The following is a 20686-nucleotide window of genomic DNA, read 5'->3' as shown; positions in this document are numbered from 1 at the left end:
ATTTGTTGATGATATCATTTTTGGAGGTGAAGAAAAATTATGCATGGAATTCTCTGATAATATGAAGAGTGAATTTGAAATGTCTATGACTGGAGAAATAAGATTTTTTCTAGGTTTGCAGATTACTCAGACTGACAAAGGAATCTTTATCTATCAAACTAAGTATCTAAGAGAATTATTGAAGAAATTTGGTATGGAAAATTCCAAACCGGTTAGTACTCCTATGGTTACAAGTAAAAAATTGTCAATTAAAGATGTATCCCCTCTAGTAAATCCTACAAAATATAAATCTATGATTGGTGGTTTGCTATATTTAACTTAGACTAGACTAGATATAATGAATGTAATCAGTATTGTATCAAGATTTCAAAGTAATCCAAGAGAAAATCATGAAAGTGCAAAAAAAGGATATTTCGGTATTTGCAAAGAATAGTTGAATATGGTTTATGGTACCCTAAAGATGATTCCTTTACTTTATGTTCATATATAGGTGCAGATTGGGTAGGTGATGTTGACAGCCGGAAGAGAATATCCGGTGGAGAATTCTTTCTTGGGAAGAAGTTGGTTTCATGGATCAGCAAGAAGCAGTCATGCATTTCTTTATCTACTACTGAAGCTGAATATGTTGCAGCCACAACTGATTGCACTCAAGTTCTATGGATGAAAAAGATGTTGAAGGATATACAAGTGAGTTGTAATGATCCAATTGTTATTCATTGTGATAACTCTGAAGCTATTGACATATCAAAGAATCTAGTATTTCACTCCAAGACTAGGCACATAACAATCAAGTATAATGTTTTGAAGGAAAAGGTGGAAACAAAATAAGTAAGATTGGTTTATGTGAACACTAAAGAACAAATAGTAGACATGTTTACTAAACCTTTGTCTCAGGAATCATTTGAGTATTTGAGAGACAAATTAGGGGTTTCTACCCTTGTGATAGAGACGTAAATGATGCAGATGTGCATCAGTCTAGTATGCATTATCAGAGCTATCTTTTTCTCTGGATTAATGAAATAATGCTACTACTCAAGGGGAGCAGTTATCCTTGAGATTTAGAGTTTTCATATTCTATTTGATATCTATGTCACATCTTTGGCATTGTTGTCAAAGGGGGAGGAATATATGTGAAAAAACATTTCTATTTATTTTTCAGATTGATTACACTCCTTAGGGGGAGTTTGGTGGTGAGTTTGGCAGTATTTGGTCTTTTTATTCAGATTTGGTTTAGAGCTTCATTGCTATATCATTTTATGGGAGATTGTTGGATGTCTTCCATAGGGGGAGACTTGTTTGCCATTTATTAGCACTTGGATGTTTTTCACATCTAGTGTTGCCATCAATGCCAAAGGGAGAGATTGTTGGCAATATGAAGGTATTCATTATGTGTTGCATTGATGTTTTGTCATTGATGTCAACACTAGCTATTATGGTTGTTTACTGGCTTCTGGTAGAAGGATTGGATTGGGAATATTATCAGTTGACTACCATTGATATGATCTCAATGATGGAATAAGTTTGTATGAATGATTAATATGCTTCTGAAGTATGTTTCAGTTAGTTGGTATTGACTTGATGATCAGATGCTATCTTATGCTCTAGTAAGCCTTCTTTGTAGGTCCAGGTAAGGGTTTCACAGACAAAGATTTATTGAATATCTTTGATGTAATACATAAGTGGTATTGGTGCAGCTTCTATAAGGGATTCAAGATGCTGATGGTGATTGTGTTTGTGTCTCAACTGATTGGTGTCATTTCTTTTGCGTTTGTGGATCTAATTTAGGTCTAGTGCTATCTAGGTTATGGACCAATTTAATGAAACCTATTGGTGGATCATTCTGATGTGCTTCCAGGATGTTTTATTGATTGGATGATGTTTGTTCGGCCTTAGGATGACATATGTTATGATTTTATTTCAAGATTATGTAATAGATCTATTGAATTATTATTTTGGTGGCCGACCTAATTGTTTAGGTCCAAGGCTTGTATAAATATTTGTAGGATCTCATTGTAGATCATAGGCAAGGAGCGAATAATGTAATAATTGTTTGTGTAGAGGATTTGGTTGATCATAGGCAATCAAGTTGGGTTTATGTAAGAGGTTTTAGATCTCTGGTATTGAGCTTAATCGGAACTGAAATCTCGCATGTTGGATGCTATCATAAGCAATTCTTCTTTCTGGATTGTTCTCCAAATATTTTGAGGTGGTTAGCCTCTTTTGTAGTCAGTGAGACTCCATTGTGATAAACAGTGCGCTCTAGGTAGAATGCCTTCCTACATGTGCTAGCCCCTATTGTAATCATATACTTTCTATAAAAGTATCATCCGATTGTGGGTAGGGTTTCTACTGTGGTTTTTCCCTTTACTGGGTTTTCCACGTACAAATCACGATGTTATGTGTTATGGTTGCATGGTATTGATTCTCTAGTTTTCAATTATGCTTTAATGCTTTATCAGTTATTCCGGTATTTCTTTTCTTATATTCTGGTAAAAGGTTTTAAGTGCTTTAATTCACATAATTTGTTGACAATTGATTCACCACCCCCCCCCTCTCAGTTGTCCATTGGTTATCCTAATAATTCTAAGGGAAAGATTGATTAGTTTTGATATACCTTTGATAGGGGGAGAGATTGAGCAGTGGGGAGATTTAGTTCTAGAGATATATTAAGTAGTATTATTTGGTAGATTGATCAAATATTGGTTGCATGTTGAGTTTAGTGTTATCAAGTATTTTGATCAATGACAAAGGGAGAGATTGTTGTAAATATGTGTTTATATGGTTATTATCGATGTCAAACTTGTTGTTCTAGATAGTTTTTGATTTGAAAAATCTCTGGTGTAGAGATATATTGATGTGTTGTGGTTGTTGTTGTTCTACTAGTTCTTCTGGAAGTGTTCGGGCTCAAAAAGTGTTGTTGTTGTTTTTTATTGTTATCTTCTTTAGATATAGTTTTGGCATCATGGATATGATAGTTTTGTGGTTTGGAAATATTATTGTACTCTCCGAATGTAGTGGCATTGTTCATAGCTAGTTGTGATTCTTTATGCTAGACCTATCTTTGGGTTTGGATATGATTTGTGGAAGGAAAATTGATGTGTTACGGTTCCCACCATAGCGTGTGGAGATTTGGATTTGAGTTATTTCCATTTGAAGATATGTTTTGATCGTTGATTTCTTATATGTATGTGTAGTGTGTTGGTGTGTTGTTAGTTATGTTCTAGCAATTGCAAATCAGTGATTTGATCTTTCAAATATATGTTTTGGACCCTTCTTTCTCTTGGAATGGATGAACATGTGTTTTTTGGGTCTAAAAGGTATATTTTATTTCAAGCCAGCTTGATTCAAGATTTGATGATCTATCTTTTATATATGGAAAATGTACACATGATTAAGTTGGATGTGGAAAGTGAGTAGAACTGTGAGGGTGGGAAGAGCAGTGTGGAGAATACTAAAGGAACAAGAGTTCTACTCAAATCATATGTAAACTGTGTTGATATTATGGTAAAGATATGGGATAGAGTGTTGACAGTTCAGGTCTGAGTTGTGTGCTTTGATGTTGGTCACTTGATGCAGATTTCAAGGATAACTTCATGATCAAAATATCCTTCTTTTAAGATCTTTTTTGTAGCTTGCCTTGTTACAATTAGCTTCAAGTTTTTCAAGTCCCTTTTTGTATCTTGGCCCAAGAGAAATTAGACAAAGTTTAGTTTTCAATTCTAGAGTAGTAAGCTCTTTTTATTGTAATTTGATATACATAGTGGATATATTTTGTGGGTAAGTGCTCACTGTGGTTTTTTCCTATTTGGGTTTTCCATGTAGAAAATATTGTTGTTCCTGTGTTGGATATGTGTTGTCAATTAATTATTTATGTGTTGTATTAATTTCTATTTGGAGTGATTCACCCCCTCTCAGTCTTGCCTTGGGTTCAACAATGAAGCAGAGTATATTGTAGTGTCATCTTGTTGTACTCAGGTGATGTGGATGAGATGGAGTCTTAAAGATATAAAGGTAACATGTGATGAAGCAATTCCTATTCTATGTGACATTACAAGTGCACTATGACGAATACTAAGAGGGGGGGTGAATTAGTATGCCAAAAATATTTGCACTTAAACACTTTGCTAGACTAACAGTAAATTGGTAAAATAGTTTAGTAGACAAACCAATTAGCACACATGCAAACCAAATAGAAAATAATGCATTCACCCACAGAAGCACAAATGTTGGGAAAAATGGTGTCTCAACCTTGCATTTATGTGAGGTTACTATTTATAGTAAGTTTTCATTTGAGCACGAAATGGTGCGAAACTCTCCCTGAAGCTTCTGGTTGGCTAGATAAGCATTCCGGTAAAGTTGCGTCACAAGGTCACAGCTAGTTTTGAAAATATTAAAGTTTTCGTCTTGGAGGGGTGCAATAAAATGTTTAAACTTAATTTTGGGGACTTTAGAGGCTCTCAAATGCCTTTAAAAGTGGCCATAACTAGAGAATCTGGTTACGAGGTGATAGAGCACTTCGCGAGCTTTCTGACGCTTCAAACGGTTCGTCAATCGGACACCCGGTTCTCAAGTTATGGCCTTCGAAAGTTTGTACTCTTGAAATAGGAAAAATAATTTGTATCGAATACATAAATGAGCTGTAAAAAGGGAGCGACACGTGTTGATGTGTGCTTTAACATGTCATAGGGCATCTAGAAGGAAGATAAGGTCGGCTACACCTTATTGGGTGGTTTTAGCCCATGGTTTTGTAATACTGTTTGACGGTTTCTTGTATTGTATCTCCTATTTATGAGGTGTGAGAGATAGAGGTTGTGTGTAAGAGTCCTATGGCTATTGAGTTGCCTCTGAATCTCTGTTTAGTGCTACTCCTGCGAAGAGCTTGCTCTGCAAGTATGTTGTAATCTATTTTTGATTGCTGAATAAAATATTGAGTTGTTTTTGGAGGGTGGGGTTTTCCCCACGTAAATCATTGTGTTGTGGTATGAATGTTATTATATCTATTTCTATTTTCTATAACTGTTGTAATGATCTGAAAAAGTTTTGCATTACCCTCCTCTCAAGGTTAGTGTAGGAAGTTGTTTCCGCTACTTAACTTCCTTACAAGTGGTATCAGAGCCTGATCACCTTTGGTTTCAATTGTGGGCAGTTGGGTTTTTTGAACTAATCCAGATTTGAGTGGGAGCTTGTGCAGAAGACACTTTTTGATCTTGTTGCAGGAATATTCAGATGGCGAGTTCGTCAGGGAGAATAGAGGTGGAGAAATTTAATGGAAGTAATTTTGAGATGTGGAAGCTGAAGATGGAAGATATGCTAATAGATCGAGATCTTTGGGATGCTGTTGATGCGAATGTCCAAAGGCCCTCAGATCCTACTGCGGCAGCTCAATATGATGTTATGGACCGAAAAGCCAAGGGTCTAATCAGACTATGCCTGGCAGACTCTGTTCTAATCAATGTCCATGAAGAAAACTCTGCAAAGAAGCTATGGACTAAGCTTGGTGAGATGTATCAAGTGAAATCTTTATTAAATCAAATTTTCTTAAGAAAGAAATTGTATTCCTTGAAGATGGAAGAGGGCGGACAAATTGCAGACCACCTGGAAGCATTCAATATGTTGGTAGCTCAATTAGCATCCGTCGGTGTTAAGATGGATGAGGAGGAGAAATGTCAGATCTTTCTTTGCTCTTTGCCTGACTCGTGGGATTCTCTTGTTATGGCTATCGGTAGTACTTCTGTTGTTTTGAAATATGAAGACATGGTGGGTGCCCTACTCGGTGAAGAGATGTGAAGGAAGGTATCCATCAGTTCAAAGGAAGCCCTAACCGTTTGTGGAAGACCTAGGGAGAAAGGCAAGAAGAATGAGAAGCGCGACAAGTCCAAATCCAAAGGGAGATCGAAATCTCCTAGAAAGTCCAAAGTCATTTGCTGGAATTGCGGTAAACCGGGTCACATCCATAAGGACTGCAAAGAAGAAAAGAAGAAGAAGAAAAAGAAAAGGTTTGATTCTGATTCTGAGTCCAACAAGGAAGATGGCGATGCATTTATTGCGGCTTTGGCAACTCATGCAGGTAATGATGCCTGGCTAATTGACTCAGGTGCATCTTTTCATATGACTTCCAATAGAAATTGGTTTTCTGAATATGAAGGATTTAATGGAGGTAAGGTGTACTTGGGTGATGATTCACCTCTAGACATTGTTGGTCGAGGTAAAGTTAGAATTAGGTTTTCTAATGGTAGAATAAAAGGGATTAATGGTGTGCTGCATATCCCTGGATTAAAACGAAACCTGTTATCTGTGAGCAAACTGATAGATGCAGGTGTGTAGGTAGTCTTTTCTGAAACAGGATGTAAGATGATTAAGGGTGCTATGGTAGTTGCTAGAGGTGTCAGGTTTGGCACTTTGTATAAGCTTGAAGCATACACTGTTGAGTGTAGTCTTTTCTGTAAAAAGTAAATCTACGGATACTTCATTGGAAGATTTGAAGGTTTCACCTTCAGCAGATGGAAATGGTTTTTTGGGTACCTAAGGGTGCTCTTTCGTCTGAAGCAAAGTTACCTGCAGAGAAGACTATGTTATGGCACCAGAGACTTGGCCACATTGGAGAAAAGGGTCTAAGGACCTTGAAAAATAAAAATCTTGTTGAAGGTTTGAATGATTGTAATCTTGACTTTGATTTCTGTGAGCATTACATTTATGGAAAACAAAACTGCGTTCAGTTTTACTCGAGTTCTCATAAAACTTGTGGTGTTTTGGATCTTATTCATTCTGATGTGTTTGGTCCAGTAGATGTCTCTTCGATTGGAAAATCCACATATTATGTTTCATTTATTGATGATTTTAGTAGAAGGACATGGGTATATTTTCTAAAGAGTAAATCTGAAGTTTTTAGTCGTTTTAAAGAATTTAAAGCAATGGTTGAATTGCAGACTGGAAAGAAAATAAAATGTTTGAGAACTGATAATGGCGGTGAGTTTTGCTCTAATGATTTTGATAGATTCTGTAAAGACTGTGGAATTAACAGGCATAAGACAACTCCGTATTCTCCACAGCAGAATGGAGTTGTAGAAAGAATGAACAGGAAACTGATGGAGAAGGCTAGGAGTATGTTGAGTGGTGCTGGTCTCAAACAAAAGTTTTGGGCTGAAGCTGTTGCCATTGCTTGCTACCTGATTAACAGGTCTCCTACATCAGCTCTTGTTGATAAAATGCCTATGGAAGCATGGTCAGGTCACAAGCCTTCATTGAGACATCTTAGAGTTTTTGGTTGTGAGGCATATGCACATGTGCCAAAGGAGAAGCGAACAAAGTTGGAGAACAAGGCTGTGAAATGTATCTTCATCGGGTATAGTTATGGTGTGAAAGGATACAAGCTTTGGGACCCTGTTGCACAAAAGGTAATTCACAGTAGAAGTGTTATTTTTAGAGAAATTAAGTCTCCTTCTGTTATATTGCAGCCAGAACAGACTAAAAAGGAAGATGTGATTCAACTTCCTTCTACACTTGAAAGAGTTGAATCAAGACCCCTAGATAGGCAAGAATTTGAGGAGAGCTCGTCTAGCTCTGAATCTTCAGAAGAGGAGGAAGAACCTCCAACTCAGCTTGTTCGAAGGTCTACAAGACATAGACAACCACCTGAAAGGTATTCACCTAATGATTGGAGATGTATTTTTGCTTTGAATACTAGTATGGATGAACCAAAATCTGTAGATGAGGCATTAGGTATGAATGATGCAGAATCCTGAAAGATTGCTATGGAGGAAGAAATGGTAGCTTTGAAAAAGAATGATACATGGGATCTTGTACCATTGCCTGAAGGATGAAAACCTGTTGGTTGTAAATGGGTGTTCAAGAAAAAGATTGGTTCAGATGGAAGCATTGAGAAGTATAAAGCAAGGTTGGTTGCAAAAGGCTACTCTCAGGTTGAGGGTGTTGATTACGGTGAGATATTTTCTCCTATTGCAAAAATGATGTCCATTAGATTTTTGCTTTCTACTGCTACTGCTTATGATTTAGAGGTTGAGCAAATGGATGTGAAAACTACTTTCCTTCATGGTGATTTGGAGGAAGATATTTATATGACACAGCCGGAGCACTATGTGGTGAAAGGCAAAAGTAATTTGGTCTGTAAATTGAAGAAATCTTTGTATGGCCTCAAACAAAGTCCTAGGATGTGGTACCAGAAATTTGATACATATGTGTTGAGTTTGGGATTTGAACGTTCTAAATCAGATCACTGTGTTTATTATAAATCTTATGGTGATCATTTCTTATTCATTGCATTGTATGTTGATGATATGTTATTCATTGGCAAAGGGAAAGGTATGATTTCAGAACTGAAGTCTCAGCTCGCTGCTAAATTTGAAATGAAAGATCTTGGTGCAGCAAAGCACATTCTTGGGATGGAAATTAGAAGAGATAGGGTGAACAGAAAGCTATGGCTAGGCCAGAGTAAGTATGTGAATTCAGTGTTACAGAGGTTCAACATGCAGAATTGTAGACCATTGAGTGTTCCTTTTACAGTTGGAATGAAACTATCTATTTCAGATTGTCCTACATCCCCATTGGAGATGGAAGACATGAGCAGAGTGCCTTACCAAAGTGCAGTTGGAAGCTTGATGTATGCTATGGTCTGTACTAGACCAGACATTTCCCAAGCAGTGGGAGTACTTTCTAGATATATGTCTAATCCTGGTAGAGTTCATTGGGATGTAGTCAAAAGAGTCTTCAGATATTTGAAGGGTACTTCAGAGTATTCTTTGTGTTATCATGGTAATTCAGTTGGAGACATGACTTCCCTTGATATCCATTGTTATGTGGATTCAGATTGGGCAGGTGATATTGATAGTAGAAGATCCCCTAGTGCTTATGTGTTTACTTTGTTTGGTGGTGCAATTAGTTGGATGAGTAAGCGACAGGCTGTGGTTGCTCTATCCACTACTGAAGCAGAGTATATGGCAGCTACTCATGCTTGTAAAGAGGCCATTTGGCTTAAGAGACTGTGTTTGGATATTGGAATAAAATAAGGTACAGTGACAGTTTACTGTGGCAGTCAGAGTGCAATTAGCCTAGCTAAGAACCCGACATTTCATGCTCGGACCAAACATATTGATGTTCAGTATCATTTTGTTAGAGATATGGTCGAAGATGGTAGGGTGAAGCTGGTTAAGGTGGAAACTTTGATGAATGTTGCAGATGCTTTAACTAAGGCTGTGAGCACAGAGAAGTTCATATGGTGTTCAGAGTCTATGGGCCTTATGGCCCCTAGCAATTGATTCATTGTGTTGACATTCCCTTCCGCTCTTGCAAGGTGTTCGACAAGTGGGAGATTTGTTGGGAAAAATGGTGTCTCAACCTTGCATTTATGTGAGGTTACTATTTATAGTAAGTTTTCATTTGAGCACGAAATGGTGCGAAACTCTCTCTGAAGCTTCTGGTTGGCTAGATAAGCATTCCGGTAAAGTTGCGTTGCAAGGTCACAACTAGTTTTGAAGATATTAAAGTTTTCATCTTGGAGGGGTGCAATAAAATGTTTAAACTTAATTTTGGGGACTTTAGAGGCTTCGAAACACCCTAAAAAGTGGCCGTAACTAGCAAAGCGGGTTACGAGGTGATAGAGCACTTCGCAAGCTTTCCGACGCTTCAAACGGTTCGTCAATCGGACACCCAGTTCTCAAGTTATGGCCTCCGGAAGTTTGTACTCTTGAAATAGGAAAAATAATTTTTATCGAATACATAAATGAGCTGTAAAAAGGGAGTGACATGTGTTGATGTGTGCTTTAACATGTCATAGGGCATCTAGAAGGAAGATAAGGTCGGCTACACCTTATTGGGTGGTTTTAGCCCATGGTTTTGTAATACCGTTTGATGGTTTCTTGTATTGTATCTTCTATTTATGAGGTGTGAGAGATAGAGGTTGTGTGTAAGAGTCCTATGGCTATTGAGTTGCCTCTGAATCTCTGTTTAGTGCTACTCCTGCGAAGAGCTTGCTCTGCAAGTATGTTGTAATTTGTTTTTGATTGCTGAATAAAATATTGAGCTATTTTTGGAGGGTGGGGTTTTTCTCCCGAAAGGGTTTTCCCCACGTAAATCATTGTGTTGTGGTATGAATGTTATTATATCTATTTCTATTTTCTATAACTATTGTAATGATCTGAAAAAGTTTTGCATTACCCTCCTCTCAAGGTTAGTGTAGGAAGTTGTTTCCGCTACTTAACTTCCTTACAACAAACACCATATCGCAAGAGATATTGATGTGAAAACCCAAATGGAAAAAACCACGGTGAGATGGAACTCACAAGTAACTATCTGCAGAATAGGAACCAGACTGGTTAAGGTCAGACCAGTTAAGGTCATACAATGTTCTTTACAAGAACAGATCCTATTAGGAATCTCAATCCCTGTTAGGAGATAAGTCTGATTAAAGACTACCTTGCTAGAGGATTTTAGATCCATAGATGTGAACCACCTTGTTAGAGGATTTACAAAAGGCTTTTGGGCCTACCTGATTAAGGGCTATAGACTTGTCAAAGATGTGAGTAATCAACAAGTGAGTGATCTAGCTAATAGCATAGATTGCTTGGTTAGATCCTTGATAGCTCATTCCTAATGCATTCCAGCATTACTTCAGTCTTCTACACATTCATACTCTCTCTAGCTCATCAACCACCTTAAACCCTAGCAACAACATCAACAACCTAAAACCCCAGACATGATGTCCTTATAAAGGAATCTGATTTCATGTTAGTCCAATAGGATTACAATACAATTTCCTAGGTTCAATGCATCTAGACATATTTAATAACACGACACAAAAAGTACCGTTCAAGTGTTGGCACCATCAAACAATTGGTGGATGCTAACTCATCACAAAATGTCAGTTGGTAACTCATCACAAAGTATTACCGGTTCATACAAAATACCGGTTCAAGCAAAATACTGGTTGCTGGTTTGACAAAATAAAGACCGGGAAATATATGTTCTTCCGCTTTGATCCTTCATACCACTTGAGATCCTTGAACCGCTTGGAGTCAACATACCGCTTCAGATCAGTAATCACTTTCTACAAAACACCAATAGTCTAAGGACTATAATGCATCATACCGGTTGGAACATGTACCGGTTGAGCTTTAACTTATACATAAAAAAATGATCTCAATGCAAGTGTGTGTCCACCAATGACAATCACAACATAATCATCAAAAATGCCAACAATCTCCCCCTTTGACATTGATGGCAACACGTAGGAAATTTTTACATCTAAGTGTTTTACAACAAAAATATGCTAGAATCAAAATTACTCCCCCTAAGCATATACACTATCCCTTTTGTAGAAAATACAATGTATACTACTTCTTAATAGAAATAACATGAAAGTATATATCAAAACATTCAAAATTTATACTTCTCCCCCTTTGCCAACAATGACAACAAAATATTAAAGACTAACCCCTGTGTCATTACTATTAAAAGAATAAGAGTTTATGAAAATAAGGAATAAAACTTATCAAAAACTGATTTGAAGTCCTACAAAAATTATTTCATAGATAAGGACCATGACTCAAGTAGGGAAGGAGCCACTTCCTTCTCTGTCTGCATCTGGGAGACTTGTTCTTCCATGGCATCTAGTGTGCTCATCTCCTGAGTCACTGTTAAAGCATCCAGATTGAGATAACATTTCTAAAGTATCTGCAGTCATGGGAGTAGGAACAGTTGGAGTTCCTGCAAATCTTGAGTCCAGTTGCTTATTTCCAACTCTATTTTGGTAGAATGGATATGAAACCGGCGAACGGTTTACCCATAAGCTGTAAAAGAGTCATATGGCAGCTTGAAGGTACTCATATATAACTACAAGTCAGTTTGAAGCTTTTGCTTCTGTACAAGCACATCAACATAGAAGAGATGGGGTTGGCAAATCTTACTCAGTAGTAGATTCCCCTCATCCAAAGCATTCCTTATATCTTTTTGTGATTTTTGCAGTTCGAACTAGAGCTCATTATGCTTCTTCACCAGGGCAATGTTGAGAGCCTTTTGATGCTCTTTCTTGGCATTTTCCTCTACTACCTCTTCTAGGCTCTACACCTGATCATCCACTACTATGCATAGGAGCTTCAGTTGTGCAAATGATGAGTCAGTACTGGGGAGGTTTGTGCTGGGTAACAAACCGGTAAGAGTGTCCACCACAACTTGGATCACATCTTCCTCCTTCTTCCTCCTTAACACCTCAAGGCATTCCTAAGAACCTTAATGCTCTGTAGCAGCTCCATTTCACTTGCAGACTAGAGGTCAATGGGACTGGTGAGGTCAGCCGGTTTCTCTTGACTACCAGTTGCCTTTGGAGTCTCCATCTACATGCTCTTTGCTGCTTCTACTTCCTTGTCTTCCTCTACCTTCTTCTTCTCTGCTTCTTTTCTCTTTTCCTCTTCCTTATCCTCCTTTGCCTTCTTCTTATCTACTTCCTTCCTCTTCTCCTCTGCCTTTCTCTTCTCCTCTTCTTTTCTTTTCTTCTCTTCTTCTTTTCTCTTTTCTTCCTGTTTTCATTTCTCCTCATTTTCTTCCTTCTTCTTCTTGTCCTCTTCCTTTTTCTTCTTCTCCTCTTCATCCTTCTTCTTCTTCTCCTCTTCATCCTTCTTCTTCTTCTCCTCTTCCTTCTTCTTCTTCTCCTCTTCATCTTTCTTCTTTTCCTTTTCTGCTTTCTTCTTCTCCGCTTGCTTCTTTGCTTGGTTTTTCTTGTCCTTAGTTTCCTTTTGCTTATCTACCTATTCTACCTACTTCTCCTATCCTGTTGCTTTTGATGGTGTACCCTGAGCAACATCCTCTCCATCTAGAGAATTGACATCAATAGTGTCTATGGGTTCAGTAACCGGGTTTCCTTCATTGGCAAACACTTCATCTGGTTTAGTTATTGTCTCTTCTTTCTCAGCCTTCTTGTTGGCTTCAGCCACTCGATGCATCTTAAGAGCTTCTAGAGAAAGAGTGTGTGTATTCTTGAGCACTTCTTGACCCTTCCCTTCAAGTAACATGAGTCTTCTTCTCCTCATGAAGAAGAGGCCTTTATATTTATTCATTACTTCGAACAGTTCTAAATTTGATACATCAAGAAAATGTTTAGCAAAAAATTTCTCTCTCATTTCTATTCCTTCTCTATGGCAATGCGCCATTTATTGTCTAAGGAATTATACAAAGAATCTAGTGTCTTAGATCTAATTTCTGAAGGCGACCAGTCATTAACACATAAATACTTAATGATTTCTTTTTCAACTGCTTCTTTTTCATCATCATTGAAATCATCAAAACATCAATCAAATCATTCAGCACTTTTCTCCTAATATTTTTGATAGTTCTTTCATAATGTGTCAAAGGTTTGTAGGAGGAGATGTCAATATTTACCAGTGCTGATGATGCTGGTTCATTCTTTGTCTTTTTCTTTGCTTGTCTTGTCTTCTTGGGCTTTTCCTCAGACATAGTTTCTTTCGAGTCTGGAGAGGCATTCCTTGTCTTCCTTTTTCTCTCGAACACTTTGGTAGGTGCCGCTATCGGTTTCTTCTTTGTAGGTGACTGCTTGGTCACTTTTGGACTAGTTACAATAACCGGTGCCGCTATCGAAGGCACTGCCTTTCCTTTCTTTTCAGGAGGTTCTACAACCGGTGCTACCCTTTCTAGATAGGTGTTAGTTCTCTTTGCCTTGGGATCTAGGGGTGAGGCAATTAGGGTAGAGGCATACCTATCTAGCATATCATACATCACCTCAGAGCCCATAGGCTCCACTTCTTCCTATCTAGGCTCAACAGCCTCCATTATGCATTGATCCACATTGATGATAAAGCAGATATCATCTTCATACTTCTTGACAATGTCACTAGATATCCTCATCCTTAGGCTCATCTTGCTTTTGAACTTATCAATGTACGTGTTCAGAACATCAAGGTAACTGGTTCCAACTACTTGCAGGCTTTCTTTGATCTGCTTGGTAACCAGCTAGTCCACAGACCACTAAATATCTCCCACTCTGGGAAAGTGACCTTGGAAGTAGAAAAATAGTCTTACTAGAAGTTGTCCAAACTTGAATTTTAATGCATTTTCATGTTTGATTGATTTAAGGTTCAACATGAGTTGCCTTTTCATACCAGTGTAGAGGTCAAATGATGCATCTTCCTTAATCATCCAGTAAGAAGCATTTACCACTATAGCAGATATAGAGTTAATTCTGCTGGTAGAGAACATCCGGTATCCAATCACAATGCATGCATATTTCATGATGTCATCCTTGATGGAATTAATAGTCATTCCTTGTGAGTCACTCACTAAACTGGTGAGCTTGGACATTTCCATCTTGTTGACCTTCCTAAGGGCTGGCATTTCCCCTGTATTGTAGAAACCAGTGATGGCATGAATAGCTTGTGGAGTGATATCATGCGTTCTCTCCAGGTAAATCTTGTCACCATGAACTCTACTCAGAATGATTCTAATATGATCATCTGTGAAATCCTCAAGAAAGTAAACCGCATTGTGAAGTTTCTTCTTCTCCAAAATGCTATACTCTAGTTTGATCTTTTTATCCTTCCCACAGAATAGACCTAGCTACGAATGGATCACAAGAGACCTTAGGTCTTCAATTTTGTAGTCTATATAATCTGAAATCCCTTCCTCTACTATAACCTTAGTTGGTACTTGTGACAAAGCATTATATTTCAATTTTCTTTGAATGAAATCCATAGAATCGACATTTGCACTAGAACTATCATGAGATGCGAAAACCATGATAAAACAAAAAACTCAAGAAATATCTTCAGAAATCAAGAATATAGGGCTTTGCAAATTCCACTTCATCGGTTGCTGAATCACCACTTTGTGTTCTTCTCTTGACCATTTGTAATTTGCTTTTGAATCTCCTTCAAGGTTTCTAAATTTCTCTGAATCACAGCACAAATCACTTTTTCGTCACTCTGCACTTGAAAACCTTCTTCGCTTGAAAAAAAAATGATAGTGAGAAATGATTTGAAAATTCCTTTTAAAAACCTCACCTACCATAATTAATGCTCCACCATTAGGGCGTAAACCCTAATTTGCCTTTTACCATTTTCAGTCTTTCACCAAATGACAAGTATCGCATACCAGTTAAGGTCTTTTACTGGTGTAAACCGAGGGTTTGAAACATTTTGCCGTTTGCTCCCCCTAAGCTTTTCTAATGCTTAGTTTGTCGATTCCGATATTTCCACACTAGGTGCAGAAACCAGTTCTTCTTGTGACACGGCTAGTTTCTTCTTCCAGGTTTTGTTCATATCCACTTGAACAGTGTCAATATCAATCTTTCCTTTCAGAGTGATTGGTATATCATCTGATATGTTCTTTCTTGATCTGCAGAATTTGGCAATGTGACCCAATTTGTTGCAATGATAGCAGACCATTCCAGGTGCTCTCCAAGGTCTTTTATTCATGTTGTCGAACTTCCTCTTGCATGTTGCAGCAATGTGACCATGATTATGATAGATCAAATAGTTTTCTCTCCATCCAGTTGTCGCTTGATAGCCACCACTACTTGACTGATGATTGAAGGCATTAAATCAGTTGTGATTCCTGTTCACAAAAGGTTCAGGACCAACTCCTTGAGTCCTCTGAGGATATCTTATAGTGTTGTTCATAACAGATCTGCATTCAGATGCTCTATACCCAAACTTGTTGCATGCATAATAGTTACCATTGAACCTATAGGATCTAGGCTTATCATTTAGAAAATAAGGAAAATTATTGTAAGCCTTACTCCTACACACATTGGCAGTATGTCCTTCTTTAAGACAGTTAAAGCAAACAGATTTAAACTCTTGCTTACCTTTATCCTTTGATGCTGGTTGTTTCTTTGATGCTCCATCATTTGTACTAGAGGTCTCACCTTCCTCATGACCGGAATAACCAAGTCCATCACTATTCTTGACAGGTTTGGCATATTCAAGCTTTTCCTCTAGCTTGACAATACTCTTGTTGAACTTAGCAAGTATTTCCTTTGACTTAGAGAGTTCTTTGGAAATAGCAGCATTTGTTTCCATCAGGTTTTCATTCTCAGAGATGGCAATGTTTAGTTCTCCTTGCATGTCTTCCTTTTCCACTTTGCTCACATGGAGTTGAATAGTTAGGGCATTGATCTCTTGCATCAGCTTGGAGTTTTCATGATCTTTGTCTTTGACCAGATCTTTATCTTTCCTCTGGTTCTCAAGCTCTTGGCACATTCAGATAGTCATTCCTTCCAATTCTTTTCTTAGGTTGGAATTGGATTCATTCAACTTTTCTACTTCTTGAATCAGGGCTTCCATGTCCGCTTCATCAGAAGAACTATATTTAGATAGCTCTATCAACTTTTCAGCATGTTCTCTCCTCTTTGCTTGAGATGCCTTATATTTGACCATAATATCATCATAGGCTTGCTCAGATTGAGTGAGACGATCAGTAAGTTCCCTTAATGTGTATTCCCCCATATCTCTTTCCAAGTGGTTAAACTTATTGAAAGGTTGGCTCTGATACCAATTGATGAATACTAAGAGGGGGGGGGGGTGAATTAGTATGCCAAAAATCTTTGCACTTAAGCACTTTTCTAGACTAATAGTAAAATGGTTAAACAGTTTAGCAGACAAACTGGTTAGCATACATGAAAACCAAATAGCAAATAATGCATCCACTCACAAAAGCACAAACACCATAACACAAGAGATTTTGACATGGAAACCCAAATGGGAAAAACCACTGTGAGATGGAACTCACAAGTAACTATCTACAGAATAGGAACTAGACCGGTTAAGGTCAGACTGGTTAAGGTCATACAATTTTCTTTACCAGAATAGATCCTGTTAGGAATCTCAATCCCTATTATGAGATAAGTCCGATTAAAGGCTACCTTGATAGAGGATTTTAGATCCATAGATGTGAACCACCTTGTTAGAGGATTTACAAAAGGCTTTTGGGCCTACCCGGTTAAGGGCTACAGACTTGTCTAAGGTGTGAGTAATCAACAAGTGAGTGATCTAGCTAATAGCATAGATTTCTTGGTTAGATCCTTGATAGCTTGTTCTTGATGCATTCTAGCATTACTTCAGTCTTCTACACATTCATACTCTCTCTAACTCATCAACCACCTTAAACCCTAGCAACAACATTAACAACCTAAAACCCCAGACATGATGTCCTTATAAAGGAATCTGATTTCATGTCAGTCCAATAGGATTATAGTACAATTTCCTAGGTTCAATGCATCTAGACATATTCAATAACATGACACAAAAAGCACTGTTCAAGTGTCGGCACCGTCAAAGAATCGGTGGATGGTAACTCATCACAAAATGCCGGTTGGTAACTCATCACAGAGTATTACCGGTTCATACAAAATACTGGTTCAAGAAAAATACCAGTTGCCAGTTTGACAAAATGAAGATTTGGAAATATGTGTTCTACCACTTTGATCCTTTGTACCGCTTGAGATCCTCAAATCGCTTGGGGTCAACATACCGCTTCAGATCGGTAATCACTTTCTACAAAACACCAATAGTCTAAGGACTATAATGCATCATACCGGTTGGAACATGTACCGATTGAGCTTTAACTTATACATACAAAAATGATCTCAATGCAATTGTGTGTCCATCAACGACAATCACAACATAATCATCAAAAATGTCATCAGAATAAACATTTCAAAGAGTCCAGTTATGCATTCAAGAACAAAGCATATTTCAATTAGATATAAGTGCTTCAGGGAGAAAGTTGCTGACAAAGAAGTTCAATTAGAGTACGTTTCTACAAAAGTATAGGTTGCAGATATCTTTACTACAAAGTTGGTAAAGGATAAATTTGAGTTTCTTTGAGAGAAGCTTGGGGTTATTTCCACTCCTTTGTCTAGCTAGGTACATTATGGAGATGCATCTTTCTAGGGGGAGCTCCCATGCCTATTTATTTTCTTGGATTGATGCTATGGCTACTCTCAAGAGGAGCAGTGGTGTGTTTAGAGTTGTTGTGGCCTTTTTCCTTGAATACAAGGGGGAGAAATTGATCAGTTATGAAGGGAAGATTGAGCAGATTTGAGATACTTCTGATAGGGGGAGAGATTGAGCAATGAACAAGTTCAGTTTTGGAGAGATATTAAGTAGTATTGTTTTATAGATTGATCAAGTCTTGGTTGTAGGTTCAATTTAATGTTATCTAGTGTTTCCATCAATGACAAAGGGGGGGATTATATGAAATATGTGTTGTTGTGGTTGTCATTGATGTCAAACTTTTTGTTCCAAATAGTTGTTGGTCTTGAAAGTCTATGGTATAGAGATACCTTGCTATGTTGGTGTTGTAGTTATTCTATTGGTTGTTGTGGAAGTTTCTAGGTCCTAAAAGTGTTACTGATATTTTTTGTTATTGTTATCTTCTTTATATATAGTTTTTACATCATGTATATGATAATTTTGTGGTCTGAGATATTGTTATGTTGTTCGGATGTTGTTGCATTGTTCATAGCTGGTTGTGATACTCTATGCTAGACCTAGCTTTGGGTCTAGATATAATTTGTGGAAGGTAATTCAATGTGTCATGGGTCTCATTGTAGCGTGTGGAGATTTGGATTTGAGTTATTTGCATTGAAGGATATGTTTTGATCGTTAATTTATTATACAGATGCATACCATCTTGGTATGTTGTTAGTTATTTTTTGGTGATTGCGGATTGGTGATTTGATATTTGGAAGATGTGTTTTGGTCCCCTCTTTCTCCTAGAGTGGATTAGCGTGTGTGTTTTTGGTCCAAAAGGCATATTTTGTTTCAGGTCGACTTGGTTCAAGCTTTGATGATCTATCTTCTATATAAGGAATATGTGTACATGATTGAGTTGTGTGTGGAAAGGGAGTAGAACTATGAGAGTGAGAAGAGAAGTGTATTGAATGCAAAAGGAAGTGTAAAAAATTTAATGAAGAGAAAGGAAGAAGAGCTGTGTTTAAATGACATGCAAACTATATTGAGACTGTGGCAGTGATATGAGATAGAATATTGATAGTTGAGGTATGATTTGTGCATGTTGATGTTGGTTTCTTGATGCAGAGTTCAAGGACAACTTCATGATCAGGAGATCCTTCTTATTAGATCCTTTTTATATCTTGCCCTATTGGAGTTAGCTTCAGTTTTTACAAGTCCCTTTTTGTATCTTCCTCCAAGAGTCATTACCCTTGGTTTGCAATTTTGGAGCAATGACATATTTTTAATTGTAATCTAATATACATAGTGGATATATTTTGTGGGCAAGTGCTCTTCATATAGAAACTATTGCTCTTCATGTGTTAAATATGTGTTGCATTAATTTTTGTTCAGATTGATTTACCCCCCCCTCTTAGTCTTGACTTGGGTTAAACAAATTGTTCTTTCACTTTCATAATTAAACTGTCAAGTTGTTGCATATAAATCTTCTCTTGAATATCCCCGATGCAAAAAATAAGTTTAACATCCATTTTCTCTATTTCAAAAGTAAAAGAAATAGAAATAAACAATAGGAATCTAATACAAGTTAATTTTTGCAACAATAGAGAAAATTTCACCAAAATCAAATCCCTCTCTTTGGGAGTAACCCTTGGAGACCATTCTAGCCTTGTATAGCTCTAACTATCCATCTACTCCAAACTTGTTTTTAAATACCACTTGCATACAATGGGCTTCCTTCCTTTGTTAAAACTTATAAGATCTCAAGTATCATAGTTGTCTAAGGCCATCATCTCCTCCTACATAACCTACGTCCAAGACTCACTTTCCTTTGAAGAGAGAGCCTCCAAAAAGAATCTAGGTTCATTGTTAGTACTTAACAAAGAAAATATACAATAGAAATCTAGTAGGTTATGCTTTCCAACTAGATTTTGTTTCCTTGTGGACCACCTCAAGGACAGAGTAATGAGATCAACCGATTCATCTGCCTATATAAGCTCATCTTGCAAATTATTTTAACTCTTTGAACCCTCTTCTTCATCTCCATTCTTAGACCCATCTATTTGTTCTTTCACATGTGCAACTTTTCACTTCTCAATCTTTGTTTCAAAGTGAACCATTTTTGTCTTCTCCTTTGGTTGTTCTTCACCCAAATAATCTCTAAACTTCCTAAAAATAACATCTCTAAAAAGAATCATTTTTTGGGTTAGAAGATTCCAAAGCTTATAACCTTAAATCAAGTTCTCACAATAACGAACAATGATACATTTCAAAGATTTTACATCTAGTTTAGACCACATATCCCAAGGCATATGAACAAAAGCCTCACAACCAAAGACCCTTAAGTGTGCAACCAATGGCTTCCTACCTATCCACACTTAATAATTGGATTTTTATTAGAAGGAGCTAAATAAGGGGATCTAATAAATAAAATTAACAAGAAATACTAATAGACTCTACCCAAAAGAATATAGATGATTAATTTGTGCCATCAAACTTTAGTTCTTTTTAATTAACTTCATGCACCATTTTTCATCTTCCTTAAGATATTAAGCTTCTCTACAAGGGACCTTGCTTTGATAACAATTGTTGAACACACCATAGGATTGAGAGGGGAGTGAATCATTCTAGACCTTAAATACTTTACTTTTGATTCGTAAAACCTTAAACCAAAATTAAATTATTATTACAATTATGAAATATCAAATAATAAAGCACAATAAACACATGAATAATAAGGGATATTCATAAAT

This window comes from Cryptomeria japonica, chromosome 11 (assembly GCF_030272615.1).
Source record: "Cryptomeria japonica chromosome 11, Sugi_1.0, whole genome shotgun sequence".
Taxonomy (NCBI): Eukaryota; Viridiplantae; Streptophyta; class Pinopsida; order Cupressales; family Cupressaceae; genus Cryptomeria; species Cryptomeria japonica.
Note: the sequence above shows the minus strand (reverse complement) of the source record.